Genomic DNA, 24,241 nt, shown 5'->3' with positions numbered 1-24,241 from the left:
CACTCACACTTGCCTCTGACTCGAGTGGGATTGCGGATGGGGCAGCAGCTTGTGCATTCCTCTTAGTTCCCTCCCAGAAAGTACATCTGATGATCCTGGCCATACCCTGAGGACAACAGGCCTCAGTGCCCCAGCTACAAGAGCTATAGTAAAGCATCTTCCTCTGTGCTATGGTCTTGGGGACCATTCCCCAGTGCCCATGTTGCTACTCACATACACATCCCAGCTCCGTAGACCCAGAGCCTGGATGTTCAGTTCAGTTCAGTTGCTCAGTTGTGTCTGACTCTTTGTGACCCCATGAACCACAGCATGCCAGGCCTCCTTGTCCATCACCAACTTCCAGAGTCTACCCAAACCCATATCCATTGAGTCAGTGATGTCCCCTTCTCCTCTTGCGCTCAATCTTTCCCAGCATCAGGGTCTTTTCCAATGAGTCAGCTCTTCACATGAGGTGGCCAAAGTATTGGAGTTTCAGCTTTAACATCAGTCCTTCCAATGACCACCCAAGACTGATCTCCTTGCAGTCCAAGGGACTCTCAAGAGTCTTCTCCAACACCACAGTTCAAAAGCATCAATTCAGCCTGGATGAGGGTGAAGCAAGTGAGGCACTCACAGCCTCCTTAAAATTTGTACCCTAGATGCCTCACTTGCCTTACCCTAGTCCCAGCCCTGAACTCCCCCAGAACTATCTTCCCCTGCATAATAGGTGCTATGCAGGTGACTCCTCTGTGCTCCCTGAAGCCAACAGAGCCTCTCCCACCCCACAGAAGGGCTCCTCAGATTGGTGGGTCTCACAGCTGAAAAAAACCAGGAATGCTGGAAGTAGTGTGTGGAGCCCGCCATCTTGTGGCCACAGTTGCCAATTACAGTCAGGATTTCTCAGTACCCATATTATAATTGGGCTTCCCTGGTGGATCAGTCGGTAAAGAATTTGCCTGCAATGCGGGAGATCCGGATTTGATCCCTGGGTCAGGAAGGTCCCCTGGAGAAGGGAATGGCTACCCACTCCAGTATTCTTGCCTGGAGAACTCCATGGACAGAGGAGGCTGGTGGGCTAGCAACTAACACTTTCACATTATAATTAGCTTGGTGTTTCTTTTCTTTCTAGTATTTGTTTGTTTGTTTGGCTGCACTGGGTTCAGTTGCAGCACATGAGATCTTCAACCTTCATCGCGGCACGTGAACTCTAAGTTGTGGCGTGTGGGATCTAGTTCCCTAACCAGGGGTTGAACCTGGGCCCCGTGCATGGGGAGCACAGAGTCTTAACCACTGGACCACTACTATCTACTAAGCTGGGATGTGTATGTGAGTAGCAACATGAGCACTGGGGAATGGTCCCTAAGACCTCACAAGAGAGGAAGATGCTTTACCGTAGCTCTCAGATGGGACCCTCTTGGTTGGGGCACGAATGCCCCTCATCCCAGTGTTTCTTCTACCTAATACTGGGAAACCTCTTCAAAAGAAGGTGGAAGCAATCTCTGGGCTCCAGGATCAACTTCAATACTTAAACTCATAAAACAATATGTAGCCTTCCTATGCTTACAATTTACAGCAACTAGAAAAACCAAACAACTTTGCTCAGTAAAAAACAAACAAAAACCCCCTAGGAACTCTTAATGAAATGTGACTTACAGTGTGTTTCTAGGTGAATTTGTGACTGCTGGGGTTCACTGGCTCACTGAACAGAGGCCTCCAGATGATTGCTGTGTGGCCACCCTGATTTCTGGGGGTTTTCAGGCCCACAGAGCCCCTACATAGAACCTTTCCTTTCGTGGAAGCCAGTTAACTCAGTGATGGTGACAGATTTCCTGGCGAGGCTGTGGGTCCTCACTCAGTCAACCAGGAGGTCTCAGAAAAGTCCCACACTCTGGCTGCTGGCTCCCCCAGAGATCTGCTTAACAAGGCCCAACGTGCTAAACATTACAGACAAATGCATTCTGTGTCACCTGCTGCCAATTTGATTTTAAACACAAATTCAAATTCAGGCATTAAAATGACCTGGGAGAGTTTGACTTTAAGGTGGTAATCCCACCTTCTGAAAAGGGCTTACGTTTTCATTTATTGTGTTAAATTACAATACAGAGTTTCTTAAACTGTGCAGGAAACCCAATTGAAGAACTAAACACTGCTTTAATCAATGCTGCCACTGAAGATGGAGGAATATGGAGGAATCCAGCCCTTCATGGGTCCCTGTTCAGTGCTGAGGCCTCACGGCCGTGAGAACTAACACCAGCAAGTTCTCCACATGACCTACCTCTTCAATCCTCACAACAGACCTTGGAGTCAGCTACATTATTATTCTTATTTTACAGATTGGGAATGGGGTGCAGAGAGACAGCATAACTAACCCAGCTGGGAAGTGTCCACGGCAGGACTCAAATTCAATGGTACTTGACACCAACACCCTCGTTCTTCCCACGCCAGCTCTACTGCCTCCCCCAGAAGGCCTGGACAGACAGACAGCCCTCCCCGGTGCAAGCGCAGAGAAGGCCCCGTCTGCTCTTTTCCAGCTGAGTCCCTCTAGGAAGGTCAAGAGCAGGACATTACGTCTGGCTCCTCGGGATCCTGAGCTCTGGCCCTTGCATCAGGTCATGAGCCTCCTTACCCGTGACAGCAGTGCCTCTCCACCATGGCCCACGCCGCCCCCCTCCCAGCAGTCCCCAAGGGCTGGCAAGAGGTTATCACAGTGCTTAGGGTGAGTGATCACCCACCTTGGCCATCATCCCCTCCCTGAGCCTGGAGTGACAGAGCCTCCCCCCTAGCCCCTGCTCTGCCCAGGCGCCAAATCAGGCTTTCCAAGGCTACCAGTCCATGGCCAGTTCCCCTTGCCTTGGTCAGGGAGGACAAGAGTGAGGGGCCACTCTGAGTCCAGAAGAGGGGGAGGTAGCTCTTTGCCTACCAGAGCCCCACTGGGAGGCAGGAGACTGAGGACCACCTGCCTACTTCCCTCCTTAGCCTTGGTTTTCAAAAGCTTTGCAATCAGCTGCAGACCTTGGTTTCAAGTCTCAGAGATGCAATCTGTCACCTTGGGAGATGGACTGAACGTTTCTGACCTGCTTCCCAATCCACAGACTGGGGAGATCTGGGTGATACTGGAACTTTGAGAAGTGGTTCAGCTCCTCCCTTGCAACCTGCGGGCTCCTCCCCTGCTAATGACTTTCCAGCCCCAACTTCCTCCCCTCACTCCAGACAGAACTGGATCAGCAGCGTGCAATTCAGCTGCTCTGCTTGGAGGAAGCCTGCACAGGAAGCCCCGGGAAGGCCGTATACCCTGCCAGCCGCCTCTGGCACCCGGAAAGGTGAGGCTACAGATGAGGGTGGGGCGAGTTGGCATTTGCGGGTCCAGAGGCCGGGAGGGATGCAGAGATGGGGCTGCGAGGGAGAGGTCCAGGGGCGTGGGAAGCAGTGCGTGAGGGTGCCCACCAGGGGGCGCGCTGCACCAAATCAAACCCCAGGCTCGCTACCGCGAGCCGCCCTGCCCCATCCTTTCCTGGCAGAGGTCAGCCTCACCCGTGGAATATTTCCTGAGCCAAGGCTGCGGCAGCCTCTTAGCAGGCCAAGGACGGCCATCAGCGCACCATCCCCAGAGGCCCCGAGGAGCCGGGGAGCCTGAGGCCGACTGCCAATGTTCGTCCTGGGCAGCTTCCTCCTGGTCTTGCCCGCCTCTCCTGCCCGCTGGTCACATGGGGTCTGGGGGCAGGGCCAAGGCCACGGAGGGCCTCCGGGGTGACGAGAGGGGGCAAGGAGCCGGCGCTTCCTCCAGGCAGTGTCTTAAAAAGAGGGAACTCCGAACAGGTTCTGGGAAATGGAGGCGTCCAGCGCCCCCATACCAGGTGAGCGGACCCTGGCAGCTTTCTTGGAAACCCCGGCCAGCCCCTTGCCTTCTGGGCCCAGATGTCCCCCCTGTGATGGGTGTCGTGTACCTCCTGCTCACACCCGCTGGCAGCAGGGAACCCTCTAGGAGATGAGTGAGGAACCACAGGGTGAACACATGGGGAGGCCAGTCTAGGACCATGAAGAATGGGACAGCAGGGAATGCAAGAACAATCTGGGTTTGGATCCCCACACCTTCACCGTGTTAAACTCTGTGACTTGGGGTGACTCACAATCCCACTGAAACATTTACCTCTGAGTGCTGTTACCTTAATGGGTTTGGTCTATAGCCACTGCCTTTTAAGTGCTAGCTGTCATTATTAGTAATGCCTGTGGGTGAGGTGATGCCCAGGGACAGGGCACAGTGGCCTGAATCCAGGAAGACCCGGTGCTCCCAGACCCACCCCTACAGTGAGCCCGTTGGCTCTGTGGCTGGTGCTAACCAGAGCTGCTCCTGGCTGAGACATCCCCCAGCTTGCTCTCCAGGACTGTTCTTCAGGGCACAGTGCCACAGCCAGGGGAGTCGTGCCCCTTCTGTGCTGAGCTTAACTGGGCTGTCGCCTGCCTTGGAACACAGCTGCCGAGAAAGGTAGGTGAGGGGCAGGCAAGGGCTGGGGTGGGTGGTTAGCAAGCAGTTCTCTTGCCCCTCTCCCCCAGCTGGAGAGCAGAACCCACCATACCAGCCCTTCCACCCATGTTTTCCTCAAAGCAGATGCCCATGCCCCTGGGCCTTGTCATTCCGCTGCAGGCTGAGGTCAGTGAAGGTCACGCCTCCAACCAGAGCCCTCGTGATGCAAATCATGCCCCCCACACTTATACATGTATACATCCCCCCATGGTGCAAGTGGGCAGTGAGGGGCAGGGTGGGACAGAGGCCCCGCTATGGTCTCCCAGGGAGGCCTCTGTTCTGAGATAGCAGAGCTGAGATTGGGGCATAGACTTGGCCAGGAGAAGGGCAGGGGTTGGGAAAGGTAAGAAGGGCCATCAACACATCCAAGAGGAAGAACTGAGGTTATTACACACACACACACACACACACACACACACACACACTCACACTCACATGGGGGTCAGTCTCATTACCTTACCCTCAGAGCACCCTGCAGGGGACATTGTATTTTCAGAGCCCTTCTCCCCTCTTCTTGATCACAGTGCTCTGGCATCTCTTTTAGCATCTTCCCCTGCTCTGTACCAGCCCAGATGCATTGTGTGAGCCGTCACCCAGCAGATGAGACCAGGTTGCTTTAGGCAATCGACGCACCACTTTCCACAACCATCAGGATTATTTCAGGGAAGGATTGTTTGCCCAGTCAAGGTCGTGAGGGAAGAGATGTTTGAGGGAGAGGGAGAGCTTCCCAGCACTTCTGAGAGACTCACTAGGGGACATGTTTCTTCTTCCTGCTACACATGAAGGAGGAAGTATTAGCTCCTGAAGTTGGTGCCCAGCAATTTTTTTTCTCATCAATAATCTTTTATTGGTTATGTGCTGAAATTATAATATTTGGAAGAAAAAGTAAAGTGAAAGTGTTAGTTGCTCAGCCGTCTCTGACTCTTTGCAACCCCATGGACTGTAGCACACCAGGCCTCCCTGTCCATCACCAACTCCCAGAGCTTGCTAAAACTCATTTCCATCGAGTTGGTGATGCCATCCAACCATCTCATCCTCTGTCATCCCCTTCTCCTCCCACCTTCAGCCTTTCCCAGTATTAGGGTCTTTTCCAATGAGTCAGTCCTTTGCACTGGGTAGCCAAAGTACTGGAGCTTCAACTTTAGCATCAAGTCCTTCCAATTCAGGACTGATTTCCTTTAGGATTGACTGGTTTGATCTCCTGCAGTCCAAGGGATTCTCAAGAATCTTCTGCAGAAGCACAGTTCAAATGCATCAATTCTTTGGCACTCAGCCTTCTTTATGGTCCAACTCTCACATTCTATACATGGCTACTGGAAAAGCCATAGCTTTGACTAAATGGACCTTTGTCGGCAAAGTGATGTCTCTGCTTTTTAATACACTGTCTAGATTTGTCATAGCTTTTCTTTCACTGAGCAAGCGTCTTTTAATTTCATGGCTGCAATCACCATCTGCAGTGATTTTAGAGCCCAAAAAGTGAAGTCTGCCACTGTTTCCATTGTTTCCCCATCTATTTGCCATGAAGTGATGGGACCAGATGCCATGATCTTTGTTTTTGAATGTTGAGTTTCAAGCCAGCTTTCTCACTCTCCTCCTTCACTTTCATCAAGAGGCTCTTCAGTTCCTCTTTGCTTTTTGCCATAAGAGTGGTATCATCTGCATATCTGAGGTTATTGATATTTCTCCCGGCAATCTTGATTCCAGCTTATGCTTCATCCAGCCTCGCATTTTGCATGATGTACTCTGCATATAAGTTAAATAAACAGGGTGACAATAAACAACCGTGACATAGTCCTTTCCCAGATTGGAACCAGTCCGTTGTTCCATCTTTGCTTCTTGAGCTGCATACAGATTTCTCAGGAGGCAGGTCAGGTGGTCTGGTATTCCCATCTCTCTAAGAATTTTCCAGTTTATTGTGATCCACAGAATCAAAGGCTTTGGCATAGTCAATAAAGCAAAAGTAGATGTTAGGGCTATGCTTCATTTTGTGTTAGTTTTTGTGTATGATATTCATTCTTTTCCTTGTGTATATTTTTTTCCAATGTCATTTATGAAAAAGACTATCCTTTTCCTGCTGAATTACCTTAACATCTTTTTAATTGAAGTATACTTGATTTACAATACTGTGTTCGTTTCTGGTGTACAGCAAAGTGATCTAGTTTTATGTATACGAATATACATATATGTATACATATATATTCTTTTTCATATTCTTTTCCATTATAGGTTAATACAAGATATCAAATATAGTTCCCTGTGCTATACAGTAGGACCTTGTTGTTTATCTACTTTATATATAGTAGTGTGTATCTCTTATTCCCAAATTTCTAATTTATCCTTCTCCCCAACTTTTCCCTTTTGGTAATAACCATAAGTTTGTTTTCTATGTCTGTTTTTATTTTGTATATAAATTCATTTGCTTCATTTTAGATTCCACATATAAGTGATATCATATGCAATTACATTTCTCTTTCTGCCTTACTTCATCTAACATGATAATCTCTAGGTCCATCCATGTTGTTGCAAATGATATTATGTCGTTCATTTTTATGGCCAAGTACTATTCCATCATATATATATATGTACAGAGATACAGACGTATATATGGTACAATCGTGCCCCCTATACTCATGATGCAGGTGGGCAGTGAGAGGCAGGGATCTGCCCAGGGCACTTGACACAGACGAGACAGAGGCCCATTGTCCTGTTTTCTTTATCCATTCATCTGTAGTTGGTGTTTAGGTTACTTCCATGTCTTAGCTATTGTAATTAGCACTGCTATGAACGTTAGAGAATTAGAGTTTTCTCCAGATACTTGTTGAGGAATGAAATTGCTGGACCATATGCTAACTCTATTTTTAGCTTTTTAAGGAATCTCTGCACTGTTCCCCATAGTGGCTGTACCAATTTATGTTCCCACAAACAATGTAGGAGGGTTCCCTTTTCCCCACACTCTCTCCAGCATTTATTATTTATAGACTTTTTGATGATGGGCTTTCTGACCAGTGTGGGGTGATATCTCATTGTAGTTCTGATTTGCATTCTCTAACAGTTAGTGGTGTTGAGCACCTTTTCACGTGCCTGTTGGCCATCTATAAGTCTTCTTTGGAGAAATGTCTATTTAGATCTTCTGCCCATCTTTAAGACTTTGGGTTTTGTTTTCTTTAATACTGAGATATATGAGCTGTTTGTATGTTTTTGGAAATTGATCCTTTGTTGGTCTCATCATTTGCAAATATCTTCTCCTATTCTGTAAGTTGCCTTTTTGTTTTATTTATGATTTCCTTTGCTACACAAAAGCTTTTAAGCTTAGTTAGGTCCAACTTGTTTATCTTTCCTTTTATTTCCATTACTATAGGAGACAGATAAAAAAATATTGCTGCAATTTCTTTCACAGAGTGTATTATGTTTTCCTCTAGGAGTTTTATAGTGTCTGGTATTACATGTAGGTCTTTAATCTATTTTGAGTTTATTTTTGTGTATGGTGTTAGAGATTGTTTTAATTTCATTCATTTACATGTAGCTGCCTCATCTTACCAGCACCTCTTACTGAAGAGACTGTCTTTTCTCCACTGTACATTCTTGCCTCCTTTGTGAAAGATTAATTGTCTGTAGGTGTATGGGTTTATTTCTGAACTCTGTGTCCTGTTCCATTGATCCATATGTCTGTTTTTGTGCCAATACTGTGCTGTTTTGATTACTGTAGCTTTGTAATATTCTCTGAAGTCTGGGAGGGTTATGCCTCCAGCTCAATTCTTTTTCCTCAGAATTGCTTTGGTAATTCAGGGTCTTTTGTGGCTCAATATAAATTTTAGGATTATTTGTTCTAGTTCTGTGAAAAATGTCATGGGTAATTTCATAGGGATCTCTTTAAATCTGTAAAGTGCTTTGGGTAGTCTGGCCATTTAAGCTATATTAATTCTTCCAATCAAAGAGCATGGGCTATTTTTCCATTTCTCTGAATCATCTGCAATTCCCTTTATCAATGTTTTATAGTTTTCAACATGTAAGTCTTTCACCTCCTTGGTCAGGATTATTCTTAAGTACTCTTTATGCAATTTTAAAAGGGATTTTTTTTTCCTACTTTTTGTTTCTCTATTTTATTGTTAGTGTAAAGAAATGCAAGGTAGTTCAGTGGCAAAAAAATCTGCCTGCCAATGCAGGAGATGTGGTTTCGATCCCTGGGTTGGGAAGATCCCCTGGAGAATGAAATGGCAAACTACTCTAGTTTTCTTGCCTGGGAAATCACATGGACAGAGGAGCCTGGGGGTCTACAGTCCAGGGGGTCCCAAAAGAATCAGAAAACAACTTATCGACTAAACCACAACTGCTACTCTGTCTTTTGTTTGGAGCATTTAGTTCATTGACACTTAAGGTAATTATTGATAGGTATATGTTTATTGCCATTTTAAACCTTGCTTTCCAGTTGATTTTGTATTTCTTCTTTGTTCCTTTCCTTTTCTTTTTGTTTTTCCTTTTGTGGTTTAATGGTTTTCTTTTACGTTATGCTTGAGTTCTGTTCTTTTTAGTTTTGTGAATCTATTATGTTTTTTATTTATGGTTATTCTGGTTTTCAAGTATGTTAACACACTACTATATCTATTTGGCTTATGCTGGTAGTCATATAAGCTCAAACACATTCTTTAAAAAAAGTTAATTTTCTTACTCTCCTTCCCCACATTTTATGATTTTAATGTCCTATTTTACATCTTCATGTTATCCTTTTGCTGTTCATTGTAGTTATAATCACTTTTATAAAAATTTTTAATTTTTTTATCTATGTACTGTACTTGCTTTTTAAGTGATCTCTATACAATCTTTTTTTATATTTGCTTTTCCTGATTTGATTTTTCTCTTTCCTGTAGACTTCTGCTTATTTTCTATTTAGAGAAAAACTTTCAATATTTCTTTTATTAATACAATGGGTTTAGTATTGCTGTATTCTTTTAGTTTTTACTTACTGTAGAAATTCTTTATTTCTTCTTCTGTTCTAAATGATGATCGTGCTGGTTAGAGTATCCTGACAATATAGGTTGCAGGTTTTTCGCTTTCAAGACTTTGAATACATCTTGCCACACCCCTCTGTCCTGCAGTAGAGAAATCAGCTGATAACTTCCTTGTTACTCTTTGTTTTTCTTTTGCTGCCTTTAGAATCCTCCCTTTGCTTAACTTTTGCTGTTTTCAGTCCCCTTTCTCTTTTTTCTCCTTCTGAAACCCCTTATTATGCGTAGATTGGCACACTTTATATTATCCCATAAGTTTCATATATTGTGTTGTTTTTTTAAATTTGTCTTTCTATCTGCTATTCTGAATGGGTGATTTCCATTCTTCTGTCTTCCAGATCACTTATTCATTCTTCTATGTTATTTAGTTTTCTAATTGTTGTCTTTAGCTTGGTTTTCATTTTAGCAGTTGTGTTTTTTAATTCTGATTGACTCCTCTTTATAGTTCCTTGTTTCTTGTTACAATGATCAACATTTCCATCAATAGCTTTCAGTATTTTTATTACCCTCTTTTGAACTCAGGGTCTGGTAGACTGGAAAGGTCTATTTCATTGTTTCTTTCAGGGGATTTTCTTGTTCTTTTATTGAGGTACTTCCTCCCCTTCTTTATTTTTCTTATATTTCTCTGACTCTGAACTTAGGAAAAATAGTTATCTACTGTGGTCTTGAAGGGCTGTTTTTATATGGGAGTCTAATATTTTAAATATTTTAATATTAATAAATATTAATATCTTAATATTTGCCTGCATGAGTCTAATATTTTTGGTTCAAGGGCTGTTTTTGGTATGGATGCTTGCCATGTCTTTTCCTTAGGGTGTGCTGGTCATTGACCCCTTGATAGGGGATATGATTGGTGTTTTGGTGAACAGAGTTTGCAGTGAGCATTGAGTGGGGCCCCCTCTTTGCCCATTAGGGCAGAGTCTGCTCCCCAGTTGAACTAGAAGCCCCCAGATCCAGTTCTAAGCTGCAGTGTGAGATAACTGGGACTGGAGTCCCGCTGGGGGTGAAGCCACTGAGTATTGCTCCACAGGAGCTGTCCACTGGGACACATGCTCTGTGATGTCACCCGTCGCTCGTGCGTGCTTACAGAGCTCACTGTTGTTGGCGCTGCCCCGCTTCAGCCTTGAGAATACAGACCATCAGCCCAGATGGCCCTCAGACGCTGTGCTGAGAAAGCTGCTGGTGCAGACCCACCAGCACCCACCACAGTCGTGCACCCAGACCCTCCATGGTAATGCTGGGAATCGGCCCAGTCCTCGGCCCCTTCTCCGAGGAAGTGTACCCTTGAAACCCCACCACTGCTGATAGGAGACCCGCCCCAGCCAGAGGTGTGCCAGTAATCTGCTTGGATGTCCCGCAGGTGCTGCACTCACATATTTCCGCCTAAATCTCGCAGGCAGCCACAAGAAATCAACTCAGACTTCATCCCCACTTTCCAAGTTGTGCACCCATGGGGAACTGGCTCAGATTTCAGCCCTGCCTCCATATGTGGGCATCTCCCTGCACTTATGTGCTCTCAGAGCCTCTGGTGGTAGAGCTGTGCCTGCCCTGAGCATGCCAAGAACAAGGCTGGTATGGCAGGGCCAAGTGCCCTCTCCATTCACATGTGCTGGCAGTGGGGCTCCTGTGGTGGACCCAGGATCTGTGCAACATACACCTCTGCACCACACTCCAGGCCCTTCCCGCTGTCTGTGCAGCCAAATCAGGTCCTCTCCCCTGGTCTGTCGCTGATGCCTGAGTTTCTGTATCCAGCCACTGCACACACTGGCAGGCATGCATCTCGGGCAGGGGAGTGCAGTGAGTTGGCCAGGACCATTGTGCTGGTCTCTCTCTGCCCTGCCCGCCACAGGCTGGCTGCTGCACTCACCTCTGAGCCTCTCAAGTCCCCTGTCTATCCTGGCTGATCTCCTAGCCAGTGAAGGGCATTCCCAGGATGAGGGAAGCTTTCCTCTTCCACAGCTCCCTTCTAGGTACACAGGTCCCATCCCAATTCCTTTTTTTCCTTCTGTTCTACCTAGTTATATGGTAATCTTTTTGCGGCTTTGGTTTTATGAGGTCTTCTGCCAGTGTCCAATGAGTATTCTGTGAAAACTGTTCTACATGTAGATGTATTTTTGATGTTTTTGTGGGAGGAGGCATGCTTCAGGTCCTTCTATTCCACCACTTTGATCTCCACTCTAGCATTTTTTTATTAAGGCAGCCTTGATTATGATGAAGCAGACACCTCAGGAAGCAAACAAGAGAACGGGGTCAGAGGGAGAGTCTGACTTGGTTGACATTGTCAAACTGCTGGATCTAGCCATACCTGAAATCCATATCATGAGAACTTTCTCATTAAAGAAGCCAAAATATTCCTCTTATCTTCTAAGCCAATTTTAATTGTCTTTTTGGTTTCCAGCAACTGAAAGAATCTTACCTAATCATCCTCTTTTGACCAAAGCTAAAAATGGATACTCAGAAGGCATATGGTTGCCAGATAAAATATAGGTCACAGAGTTAAATCAGAATTTAGATCAGTTACTAACAATGAATAGCAACAGTACCTTTATAGTAGATGTTATGTCCCTTAAAATATTTGTAGCACATTTATACTATATAACAGGGCATTCCATAGTTTTATTTGCTAAGTCTGGTAGCCCTGTTTCAGCCACACGTCCACATTTACACTACTTAAAAAAAAAAAAAAAAAAAAAAAACTGGGCCTGGACACAAACCCAGAGTTTTTAATTCTAAAGCCACTACTACACCAGGTCCTGCAATGGGCATCTTCCTCTCACTCCCCATGCCCTCCATCACCTTGCCAGCCTTGTGTGCTTAGAGGGTGTGAAGAGATGTCACTGTGTCCCCAAGGTTCTCTGAGGTCTGTCCCAGTTCCAAGGTCCTCAGGCTTGACGCGCCTCTAGCTCCTTGGCGTTGCTCTGTCACTGCCTCTCTGCTTTGGGCTCCATCTCTTTTCTCACTCTGCTCTTTACCCTGACTTCCCTTTGCAAACCAAGCCACTGTTCACTTGGTCCCAAGGACATGCTGCCATCTCTGGTTGGGGCTATGTTGTTCTCTTCAAGCAGTTTCACTCTCACCCACCAGCTTCTGTGCCCAGCTTCCCCAGGTCAGTCCCCCTCTACGGAACTATCCCCATGCTCCCCTGAGGGCACCAGAAGCAGGAGCTGTGCCTGGTCACCAAGGCATGGAGCAAGGTGACCTGGCCCCAGTGCAGCCCGCAGCCCCGGAGTGGAAGGGATACACCCACAATGAGTGCTGGCTGTCCTGTTCTATCTGTAGCAGTGACTGGGGGACTTCCCTACAAGTCCAGTGGGTAAGACTTTGCCTCCCAATGCAGGGGTTGTGGGTCCAATCCCTGAACAGGGAGCTAAGATCCTACATGCCTCAAGGCCAAAACACAAAACCAATATTGTAACAAGTTCAATAAAATAAAATTTTAAATGGCTCATATTTTAAAAATCTTTAAAAAGAAACAGTGATTGGCTCTGTAATCACAAACATGAAGCAGATGCAACACAGCCGAGACAGGGGAGCAAAGGAGACAAGAAAGGCGGTTGAGAGAATGTTCTGTTGGCTGTCCCTCCTGCCAGGAGTTGTTCCTAGTCTGCGTAAACTCCCTACATTTTTAAATAGGATGACATGCCCCCTGCCCTGGAGCTGCCTTTCTGTCGGTCGCCAAGACCACGATGTCAGTGATGTTGAGGGTTACATAAACGTCACTTGGCTGTTTTCTAATCAGGATTTTTCTTTTTCATTTTCCACAGCTATAAAATATGGGATAATGATGCTAAATTTCAAGAAATAGAATGAGATGCCATGCTGTTAGCAGCAGTGTACCAGGGTAAGGGTCTGCCGCGGGGGCTGCTGGGGCTCTGTTTCCCCATCGGGGTGTGGGGTCCGTGTCCTTCATCTCCCCACTAACAGGACTGCTGTGCATACCAGGTGAGGGTTTTGGAAATCACATTTCACATTTGCAGGTTACTGTTTGTAGCTGTTTTTGAGGCTCTCTGGAAAACACATCTCCTTTTAAATCGAGGCCTTTTCAATCTTTAATTGAAAAGATCAGACATAGTATCTGACACATGTGAAGGGCTTTGCCATTTTATACCCACCATCTTATTGACCCTCAGTTCACTATGAGGTGTGGTTCATCATTGTTCCCATTTTGCAGATTTGGGGACTGATACCCAGTGGTCTGTGACTTGCCCAAGGCCATTCCACAATCCCTAGTACACTTGCATTTAAAGGACTAATTCCTCATAGAGAAGCTTCTTGTTTGAAATCCAAGAAAGCACCAGATAAAGGGCATTCTAAATATATTTCTTTTCTATAGATGCTGATCTCCTATTACTGGAAAACAGGAATTAGCCTGTCTGCTTGAGGATGTGGTTGGTTCTTTATAAAAAGGATATACAAGAAAACTTGCACATAGACTGCCAGCTTCGTTATGCTGCCGACAGCTTCCAGCAAAAGAAGAACATTTGCAGCCAGATATTTCGGTAAGAAGTTGCTTTTATTCTATGTAGAGTATGATTACCTTTGTTCTTAGCTTCTTGCTTGGGGGATGGGGTCACTTGATGCCACCCAGAGGAGCTGTCTTGGTCTTATAAGCTGACAGCATGTAGGGGTGTCTGTGGTCAGGGCTCGGGCACTGACTGATGGCCTAGCCCTGACCCCTGAACTCAGGAGCTTGTTCATGTCTGCCTGAAAAATAGAGCCTTCAATATGACCATGACTGTCAGAGGCCCTGACTCCAGTGGCTCAGGGCTCTGATGACAGTCAGATTCTGTAAAAATCTCTGTGCCCACAGACCGCAGGTGCAAAAAGTCATCACAGGGAAGGCTGTGCATCCTGAGGCTGCCCTGTATCTTGCTTGGAAACAGTCAAGCCCAGCTGTTAATTCAGAAATGGAAGGACAGTTCAGTAGTCTTCAAGAGGCTGCCCAGGAGATAACGTAGACAAAGTGGGACAACCGCTGGGTGGTCATACACGTGCTGACCGGGGGGGAGAGTCGTACCTGGCTGGGTGAGTGGCTGTGCAGTGACATCTCTTGTTCTCTGGACCTCACCGCCTTCAGGTGATGATCGAAGTCCCAGATATTAGTCAGAGAAACACAGTCAGTGGTACTCAACCTGACTGTATGTTAGAATCATGCCGGAGTTTTTAAAAATCCCCAGGCATTTTTGAGGCGGGTGGCGGAGTGGGGGGTGGAGTTGTCTGCACTCTGCAACATGGGAAATCTGAGTTCCCCAACCAGGGATTGAACTCATGTCCCATGCAGTGGAAGTGCAGAACCTTGACCACTGGCCCACCAGGGAGGTCCCTCCCCGGGCATTTTTGAATACTGGAGATCAGGCTTCATTGGTGTGCGGTGGGTTGTGGGCATCAGCAGTTGCCAAATGAACTGTGTGTAGCCAGGCCACCAGACAGAGCCCAGAGAGGCCCCAGAACACAGGGCAGGCAGCCTTTGCTATGGTCTGCACAGGGGTCCACAGGGATGCGGAATCAAGTCCTGTGTTCACAAAGCGAGGTCCCGGGGATCCCACCCTGGGCTGGACACATGCTGCGGTCCTTGTCACATGTTTAACTCCTCCGGAGCTTCCTTTTTACAGTAAGGGGTGGGGGAGCAGCTGAGATTAACCTTGACCTCTGTTCAGGCCTAATGCTTTGGGTTGGGGGAGTAGGGGATGCTGTAAAATCTCCAGATATTTTTCTCTCAAATGGATTTATGGGATCATCTCTCTCACCCTGGTACATTCTAGAGGAGATTACTGGGGGACTTGAGCTTGCTTTTAACTGAAATTTTTGAAGACTGAGGCAAACAGAAACTTACCATAAACTTACTTTTTTGAAAGGTTGCAGCTATCAGATTTCCATGGTGTGGCAGATGTCCCCTGCCTTCAGAGGATGCTCATTCTTTGAGAAAACAGCAAATAAGCTCTTGCCCAAGATACCTAAATTTAAAGAATTTGATTTAACTTTTTCTTGTGATGAACTTCATATAAAATTAACCATTTTAAAGTGAATAATTCAGTGGCAATTTCAAGATGTCCCACAACTATCACCCCTCTCTAGTTCCAAAACATTTTCATCACTCCCCTAAAAACCCATCTGCATGAAACAGCTGCTCCCCACCTTCCCCAGCCCTGCCAACCACTAGTCTGCTTTCTTTCTTTGTGGGATTACCTATTCTGGATACTTCTTATAAACGGAATCATACAGTGTGTGTTCTTTCATGTCTGGCTGCTTTGACTTGGTGTAATGCTTTTGAGGTTTATCCACATTATAGCATGCATCAGAACTTTATTCCTTTAGATTGAATTAATTTTTAAAGTATTATCTGACCACAGCTTGGCAGCTTTGTATAAAAGGAGCAGCAATGCTATTCTTGGGAAGGCTTTGGAAAGGACAGAAGAGTCATCCAACACAGGGGACGTGTTCTCCATCCCACCTCTGGTCTTTCTGTCAGCCCTGTCTCTTCTCCCTCTCCCTGTTTCCCTCTGTCTGTCTGCCTGTCTTACTCTGACCCTCCTTTTTCTCTCTCTCACCTGGATACTTTCTAGAGGAAATTGATGGGGAACTTGAGCTTGCTTTTAACTGAAATTTTCAGAAAATTGGGGCAAACAGAAGATTCTTCAGGGTTAAATTGAGCTGCTATACTTTACTTAATTGTTTTGCCCATAATTTTACCAAGTTGTGGACCTGCCGTGTAGCAGGAAGCCAGAGGCCAGCTTATACACAAGTCTTGGCCTTTCACTTGGGGGCCCTGTGCTAAAACTCTCACCCAGGCATGGGCACCACACTTAAATCTCTCTTGTGACCTTTCCCCATGCCGCGGTCTTGCTTGGTTGGTCAGACCAGCTACAGTCTCTTTGCTTCCAACTTCCCAAATACCTGCTCACTGAGCTGCCTGGTTCTCTCTTCAGGACTGGTGACTTCTTTTAGCAGACCCTCCATGAATAGCCAATGGGCATCTGAATCATAGTGGGAAGCAAGATGATGGCCTCTGCTCATACCAGGCCAGAGAGTCCACAGAAAAGGAGAAAGCAGGCCTGAATCTAGCCATTCCTACAGGTCCCCACTTCCCTCGCCCACAATCTGACCTTCAGGACCAAGGCCAGGGGGCAGCTTGGAATGGGCATCCTCTGTCACACCCCTTTCCCAGGCCTTTCCAACTCTGTGGCTTTGCTGATTCATCCTTCCTCTGGAGCATACCGTTACCCCGCCCTGCAGTGATATAGGGTTTGGAGGAGACCACGAGAACCCAGGTGGGAAGGCAAGACTATGTCCTGGGAGGATGGGACACTCAGAGAGAGGGGAGCTGAAGTGGTAGGAAGGGGAGTGGTGGGTGATGCAAGGGGAAAGGTAGGTGGATGTCAGTTTGAGAAACTTGGGCTCTTTCTCATGGGAGGTGGGGAGCTGTTGAAAGTTGTAAAGGTAGGACTGATCAAAATTGTTTACAGGAAGAATGACATGGCAGCTGGGCATGAATTCAGCTCTCACTTGGGTTCTTATAAAGGTCCCTTCACTGGTCTTCCTGATTCTACCCATGGCCTGTCCATCTCTTCTCAATATTACAAATGGAATAAGGCATTTAAACCAAATCAGATTAGATCTGTCATTCACTCAACACACCCCAATGAATTTCCATGTCACGCTTCCACCTGGCCCAGTGTTACTCATCACCTCCTCTCCTACATAGCCCATTTGCCTGGCACCAGCAACACCAGCCTCCTTGTGATTCCTCGGACATACCAGCTCTTTGCTGTGCCCTCACATCTCTCTGGGGCACCTTTCCCCCTCAGATATCCGCATGACTCGCAAGCTCACTTCTCAGATTTTTACCCAAATGTCACCTTCTCTGGAGGCTTTCACTGACTGCATGCCTGTATCACAGTGGGATAGGCTACCCGTAACTGGGTCACATGTCCTCTTCCCATCACAGTAATTCAAAGGCCCAGGCTAATGGAACAGCCTTTATCTCAAGTGGTGCTGGTAGACAGACCAGATGGCAGAGGGAGACATTGAGGTCTAGAAGGGTCTTATGTCAGCAATGAAATCCTCAGTCTGGAAGTCACACATGGCTCCGTCCACCCACAACTCCTTGCTCTGGCTAACCACAAGGGATCCAGGAAGCACAGTCCAGCTGCATATGTGGAAGGGAGGACTGGAAGTATTTGGCAAACCACACACCAATGGCTCCACAAATTGAATCCTGCCCTGACGTTCCTATCCTACTTCTTCACTTTACTCCTCTTCATAGCATCTGTTATTATCTCACATATTTCTGTGTTTTAACAGTTTGTGAACATGTAGATTACATAGCATAGAATTCATTCATTCTAAATGTACAATTAAATAGTTTTTGGTAAATTTATAGAGCTATACAACTGTCACCATAATCCAGTTTTTAGACATTTCTATGGCACAGAAAAATTCCCTCCTGACTATTTGCAGTTAACCCCACTCCCGCCCCCCCAGCCTGGGAAACCATTGATCTTCTTTATGTCTCTATAAACTTGCCTTTTCTGTACATTTTATGAAAATGGAATACTTTGTGGTCTTTTGCATTAGGCTTCTTTCGTTTAGCATCAGGGTTCTGAGGTCCATTCACGTTCTTGTATGTATCAGTAGTTGTTCCTTTTTAGCTGAAAATACTTCATTGTATGGATGTGCATTTTTTTTATCTGTTCACCAGTTGATTTATTATTTTAGGGCATATCCTGAAGGATGTTCCAAATGTATATGAAAATAATGTATATTCCACTGTCATTGTGAGGAGTATCCTATATATATCAATTCAGTCAATTTGGTTAATAGTGTTGTCCAAGCCTTCTATATCATTGCTGATATTCTGTCCAATTGTTCTGTCATTTACTGAGATGACAATAAATGACATTATTGACATTATGACATTCCCTATTGGTATAGGGAATTCTCCAACTCTTATTATTCGATTGTCTGCTCTCATTTTTTTTGCTTCTTATAGTTTGAGGCTGTTTTGTTAAGTCTGTGTATGTTATTAATTGTTATGGCTTCCTGATGTATTCAACTTTTATCATTATAAAATGCTCCTCTTTGTTGTAATATTTCATTTCTTAAAGACTATTTTATCTTATATTAATATTACTGGCTCCAGCTGTCTCATGGTTCCTGTTGCATAGCATATCTTTTTCCATCCTTTTCCTTTCAACCAGTTTATATCACTGAATCTACAGTGTATATCTTATAGAGAACATATAATTGGATCTTGCTATTTCATGAAGACAACCTTTGCCCTTTGAATGGGGGTGTTTAGACCACTCAACATTTAATGTAATTACTGATATACTTGAGTTTACATTTTCCATTTTGTGATTTGTTTTCAGTATATCTCCTCTATTTTTGTTCCTCTTCTCCTTGTTTATAATCTTCTTGGTATTCGATATTTTCTAGTATACTACTTTAATTTTTATTGATTTGTTTTTTTGCTATATTTTTGTGCCATTTTCTTAGTGTTTGCTCTAAGGATTGCAATATGCATTTTATCTTAATCTACTTCAGATTAATATTTAATTCCAGTAAAATATAAAAACTTTGCTCCAAGGTAGTTCCATTTCCTCTCTCCTCCTTTGTTTTATCTTTGTCATGTACGTATTACATCTATGTATTATAAGCCCCAAAGACACTATTATAATTATTGCCTTATACACACTTAAGTCTTTAAAAGATGCTAAGAAAAGAAATGAGAAAAAATATACTTATAGAGTCTTTCATATTAATCCACATATTTATGATTTCCTGTGTGCTTCATCTCTTCCGTTGGATTCTGGTTACCACCTGGTGTTACTTCCTTTCAGGCTGAAGAACTTCCTTTAGTGTTTCTTATAAGGCAGATCTGCAAGCATGGAATTCTGTTAGTCATTGTTTATCTGGGAATGTCTTAGTTTTGCCTTCATTTTTGTAGGATAGCTATTGGGACATAAACTTCTTGGTTAGCGGTTTTTATTTTTCAGCCCTTAGAATATGACCTTCTATTTCTAGCCTCGTTGTTTCTGATGAGAGAAGTCAGGTTAATCATGTTGATGTTCCCCTCTCTGTCATGAGTCATTTTTCTCTTGCTGCTTTCAAGGTTTTTTCTTTATCATTTCAGCAATTGAATTCTAAAGTATTGAACTATATATCTCTTTGTATTTAAAGCTGCTTGGGATTTTTAAAGTTGGTTACATGTGAAAACTGATACTTTTTCATCAAATTTGGCAAGTTTTCAGCCACTATTCTTTTTAAATGATTTTTCTATTTCTCTCTTTTGTCTCCCACTAGAACTTGCATTACACAGACATTGGCATGTTTGCTGGTACTTGACAGATTTCTAAATGTCTGTTCTTTTTCCTGTTCTGTGTTTCTCTGTATTCTTCAGATAGGGTAATCTCTGTAACTCTATCCTAATGTTCTTGGATTCTTCCTTCTGCCATCTCAAATCTGTTGAGCCCGTTTAGTGAATTTTTCATTTCGGTTATTTCAACTCAAGAATTTTCATTTGTTGTTGTTTTTATCTCATTGAGATTCTCAATATGTTGATTCATTGTTATTGTTCATCCTTTTAGTTCTTTAAACATGTTTCCTTTAGTTCTTGAGATGTATTTACATAGATTATTTTGAAGTATTCGTATTCTAAATACAAAAATCTGGGAATATTCAGAGAGTTTCTGTTGGCTTTTTTCCTAAGTATGGGTCACACATCCCTTTTTCTTTGTACATCTCATAACTTTTTAATTAAAAACTGGGCATTTGGTAACATATTGTAGGAACTCAGAAGTATAATTTATTCACCTAAACATTGTTGTTGTTGAATTGTTTGGTAACTTGCCTGGGATAAGTCTGTTAAATCTGTCTCCCCCCACAATATGTAGTCACTAATATCTCTTGTTTTATTTGTTTTTTATTCTTCCTTTTATTTTTAAACTTGGCTTCCTAGAGGGGTTACCCATTTCCATGTAATTCAGTAGTCAACCAATGATTAGACAGGTACTGTATTCAAACACTGAGCCAGTGGAGCTTCCATCCTCTGCTAATAGATATGCAGGAGGTAGGGAAATGCTATCAAAGTTCAGATTGTTTTCAAGTTTTCCCTGGCTTTCACTTTCTGCTGGACTCTTCACATGACCTCTGCACATGCCCACAGTCTCAGGGTTGGCAGGAGTATATGGGTGCCCTCAGCTCTCTCTGATCTCAGCTGTATACACATGCAGCCTAATGGCCGCATCAATGATTGCAAACTCAAACACAGTCTTAGTTCTCCCTGCTCACTTTGTTGCCAAGATCGTCTATTCCACCGACAATGACTCTGGGTGTGGGCATCACCCACTGCTCAAAACTGAATGAGCTGCTTTTGACTTCATCAGCAGAGTTGCTGGTCTCCATGATGTATCCCACCCTGGCAGAAACTCTGATGAGGACTGAGCTGGGGAAAGTGGAATAAAAGCACCCCTTGGCAAGGACTCCACAGACTCTCACTGTTCCTAGCTAAAGTAGAGCAATCTTCCAAGCATAAGTGATTTTCATACTGCTGCATTCCTTTGGCCAGTTTCAGAGTATGGAAATGGTTCTTTTGTCAGTTTTGTCCAGACTTAACAGTTGCATTTGGAGAAGAGGTTTTGCTGACCTCATCATTCAGACATAGTTGGAAGCCCTGCCTCCTGCTTACTTATTTCACCTCTGATCTGTCTCCCCTCTCTCATTAAGATACAGGCTCTATTCTATAGGCTTTATTGCCACTACCCCTTTGGTTACTATTCAAGCACACTTAAGAGTAAGGAGGGAAAGTAAGTTTAATATTGGAGCTGTTTTCACAGTGCCTAGAATGATGTCTGACACACAGTATAAGCTTAATAACTGTTGAATGAATGAACAAATAGCAGGGAGAGAAGATGAATGGAGGTCAGGTGGCCTGCTTGAGGATCCAAGTCAGTAACAGTATGAAAGGGACAGTGGGCTCAAGAGATGATGGAGAAAAAAGATGGACAAGAAAAGTACTAGACAGGGACGGCATTGTGGATGTCTATGCAGCTGGTTTTGGTGTTGTAAAATACTGCTGCAGAATTCCAGCCCTTTATCACAGAGCTAAACACATACATGGCCCAGGAGTCAGAGAAACTAAGAGGTTCTGTAGGAAGGTGGGATGATGGCAGGTCCAGCTGCTGCTTCCTCCCAATGAGTTGAGTCAGCTTATCAGCAACAATGCCCATGGGCTACAGAATGGTTGATGCTTCATTTTCAGTCTTTCAGATCCCCCAGGAATCTCCCTGAAGCCCAGCCTGTGGGAAAAATACAAGAAAGGGAACCCTGGAACATGTCTCTTAGTCTTGCCAGGGACTTGCCAGTCTTGCCAGAAAGCCGTCATGGGTTCTTATTCTCTGGTTTTGAATGTGGGAAGCCAATGAAAGATGTGAAGCCATGCTAAGGTTCTAGCAGGATCACTCTGGGAAGGGAAGCTGATGAGCAGGGGAGAAGAGGCTAAGGCAGGGAGACATTTCAACAGTTCTGGGAAGGGCTGATGAGATGCTGGGCCGATAGAGTGATGTGGTGACAAAACAGCCTGAGAATATGAACTGCACAGAGCTGGGTATCTGGCTCCTGTGGAAGCTTCCTGAGGAAGGAGAAAAGTCAAGGAAGGCCTAACCTTCTGGCTTGGGCATCTGGGAGGGAGGAGGTGCCATTGTTGGGAGGGGGACAGAAGAAGGGACAGGTATGGAGAGCGCTGCTTGGTGCCATTCCTAACTGACCCTTCTAGCATCCTCTGTCCCCTCACTGTCCCCTTTCATCATGCATGCCTGCATCCATCCATCATGTGTGCCCCGTGGGCTGCTCTGGACAATACCTCTGAATGAAGAGAGACACCTACTCCCCAGCTTCATACAAGCAATGACCCATGGTACCTGCCCCCTGCACCCAATACCATGCACACTGCACTGGGGCCTGTCTCTATCCACAGGCAACTTGACAGCATTCAACCAAAGGCCTGGTTGGCTTCTGAGGCGATCAGCTTCCTGGAGACTGATCTGGTAGGGATGGTGGCACTGTGTACATAGAGGACAGCTTCTCTGACTGTCCCCCCACACACTCTGGCCCTTCATGCTGGAGGAACTCTCAGAATTAAGCTAAAACTCCAGTCAACCCGATGCTGTGTCCAAATCTGTCTTCCCCGAAAGCAGAGCCCAAGGGCTTGGGTACAGGTGGTTTATTTGGAAGATGATGCCAGGAAGCAGGAATGAGGGGATGAGGGTGAGACATGGAATGAGGGAGGGCCTGTCTGAAGGACATTATCAAGGTCGTGCTGTCAGCAACAGACCAACTTTTGCAGGAACCTAAGAAAAATGTGGAGTGCCTCTCACTCCCGGTGAGAAGGAAGGGCAGTTGTGATTAGTGTGATCAAGCTCCATAACAAAGGGTGGCGGGCTGGATGGCTAAAACAACATCAATTGATTTTCTCATAATTCTGGAGGATTTAAGTCTAAGATCAAGGCGGGTTTGGTTTCTTCTGAGGCCTCTCTCCTTGGCTTGTTAGATGGCCGTCTCCTCCCTGTGTTTTCACAAGGTCTTTTCTCTGTGCAAGTTTGTGTCCTGATCTCTTCTTCTGAGGACTCTAGTGATAGTTGGAATAGGACCCCTGCTAATGACTCATTTATAACTTAATCACCCCTTTAAAGACCTCATGTCTAAATACAGTCACATTATGAGGTACTGGGGGTCAGGACTTCAGCATATGAATGTGGGGTGGGGGAGCACAATTCAGCCCATGAGAGCAGAGGAGAACCCTCTTGCTTTCCTGGACTCTGAGCTGAGGAATAATGAGGCATCTGTGCCCCAGGAACAGGGAGGCTGGGGAGAGGCTGGGCAGAGCCCTCAGCCGGTGTCTAGAGAGAAACTCTGCCTCTGGGAGCCAAGCGGAAGCCCACACTTACTCACCCCAGCAACTGAACCAAATAGAGACTGAGTCAGGGGCTTCCTTAGGGAAGCAGTTTCTTATGCTGATTTCTGTTCCTGAACATTTGGGAGAAATGACTCGACCCTGAGAGTGGTTGCGAAATGGCAAAACCGCACGGGGCTCAGAGCTCTTTTGCACTCCCCTTGGTCTTGTTTACCACTGCCCCAGCTCTGTGGGGGTGGAGCAGCTCTCCCTGTTGACCAGATAAGAAAGATGAGATTCAGGAAATCCGGTGAGTCCCAAGGGCACCCCACTACTGAGCAGCAAAGGCAGGACTCAGCTCAGATCTAAGCTGACCCCTTCTACTACTCATTTGTAGGTGTACCTCTGCTTTCAGGGACATAAGCTGCACCCGTGGGCCATAGCCATCAAGTCCCCTACCCACATCTGGAATGTGTATCCATCCGGCTTTCCAAAGTATGACTGGGTTAGTGGTACAAATGGACTTCTTTCAGCATGTTTAATGGCTGGCATGTAAGACTGCCAGCCAGTTACCATAGCGGCATCCTGGTAGCCTGAGTAGAAGGTGTGGATTAATGTGGAGACAAAGATGCTCATAGCATTGACTTTCTCTGATACCTGCCTTAAATGCCATCTAAGAATCAGTGCATCCTAAAAACCAGCTCAGCCTAGTGTTCAGCTGATAAACTGTTTTAGTTCTTTTTTATGACTGAGTAATATTCCTCTGTGTGTGTGCGCGCGTGTGTGTGTGTGTGTGCGCACGCGCGCATGTGTGTACCACATCTTTTTTATCCACTCATGTGTTGTTCA

The 24,241-nt window shown here is 45.2% G+C and overlaps 1 long non-coding RNA gene across 3 annotated transcripts; it reads left to right on the top strand.

The window, feature by feature from the left end:
• The first annotated feature begins 3,198 nt into the window (after positions 1–3,198).
• LOC139036081 (uncharacterized) lies at positions 3,199–13,997 on the top strand. Of its 3 annotated transcripts, none has more exons than XR_011488817.1 (3): positions 3,199–3,299; positions 13,269–13,345; positions 13,838–13,997. It is a non-coding gene; the product is annotated as an uncharacterized lncRNA (long non-coding RNA). The 3 variants fall into 3 exon arrangements; XR_011488818.1 differs by lacking the exon at positions 3,199–3,299 and adding an exon at positions 3,454–4,462; XR_011488816.1 differs by lacking the exon at positions 3,199–3,299 and adding an exon at positions 3,467–3,833.
• The last annotated feature ends 10,244 nt before the right edge of the window (positions 13,998–24,241 follow it).

Source organism: Odocoileus virginianus, chromosome 7, assembly GCF_023699985.2.
Source record: "Odocoileus virginianus isolate 20LAN1187 ecotype Illinois chromosome 7, Ovbor_1.2, whole genome shotgun sequence".
In the NCBI taxonomy this organism is placed as follows: Eukaryota; Metazoa; Chordata; class Mammalia; order Artiodactyla; family Cervidae; genus Odocoileus; species Odocoileus virginianus.
This window is presented reverse-complemented; position numbering and strand designations above follow the sequence as displayed.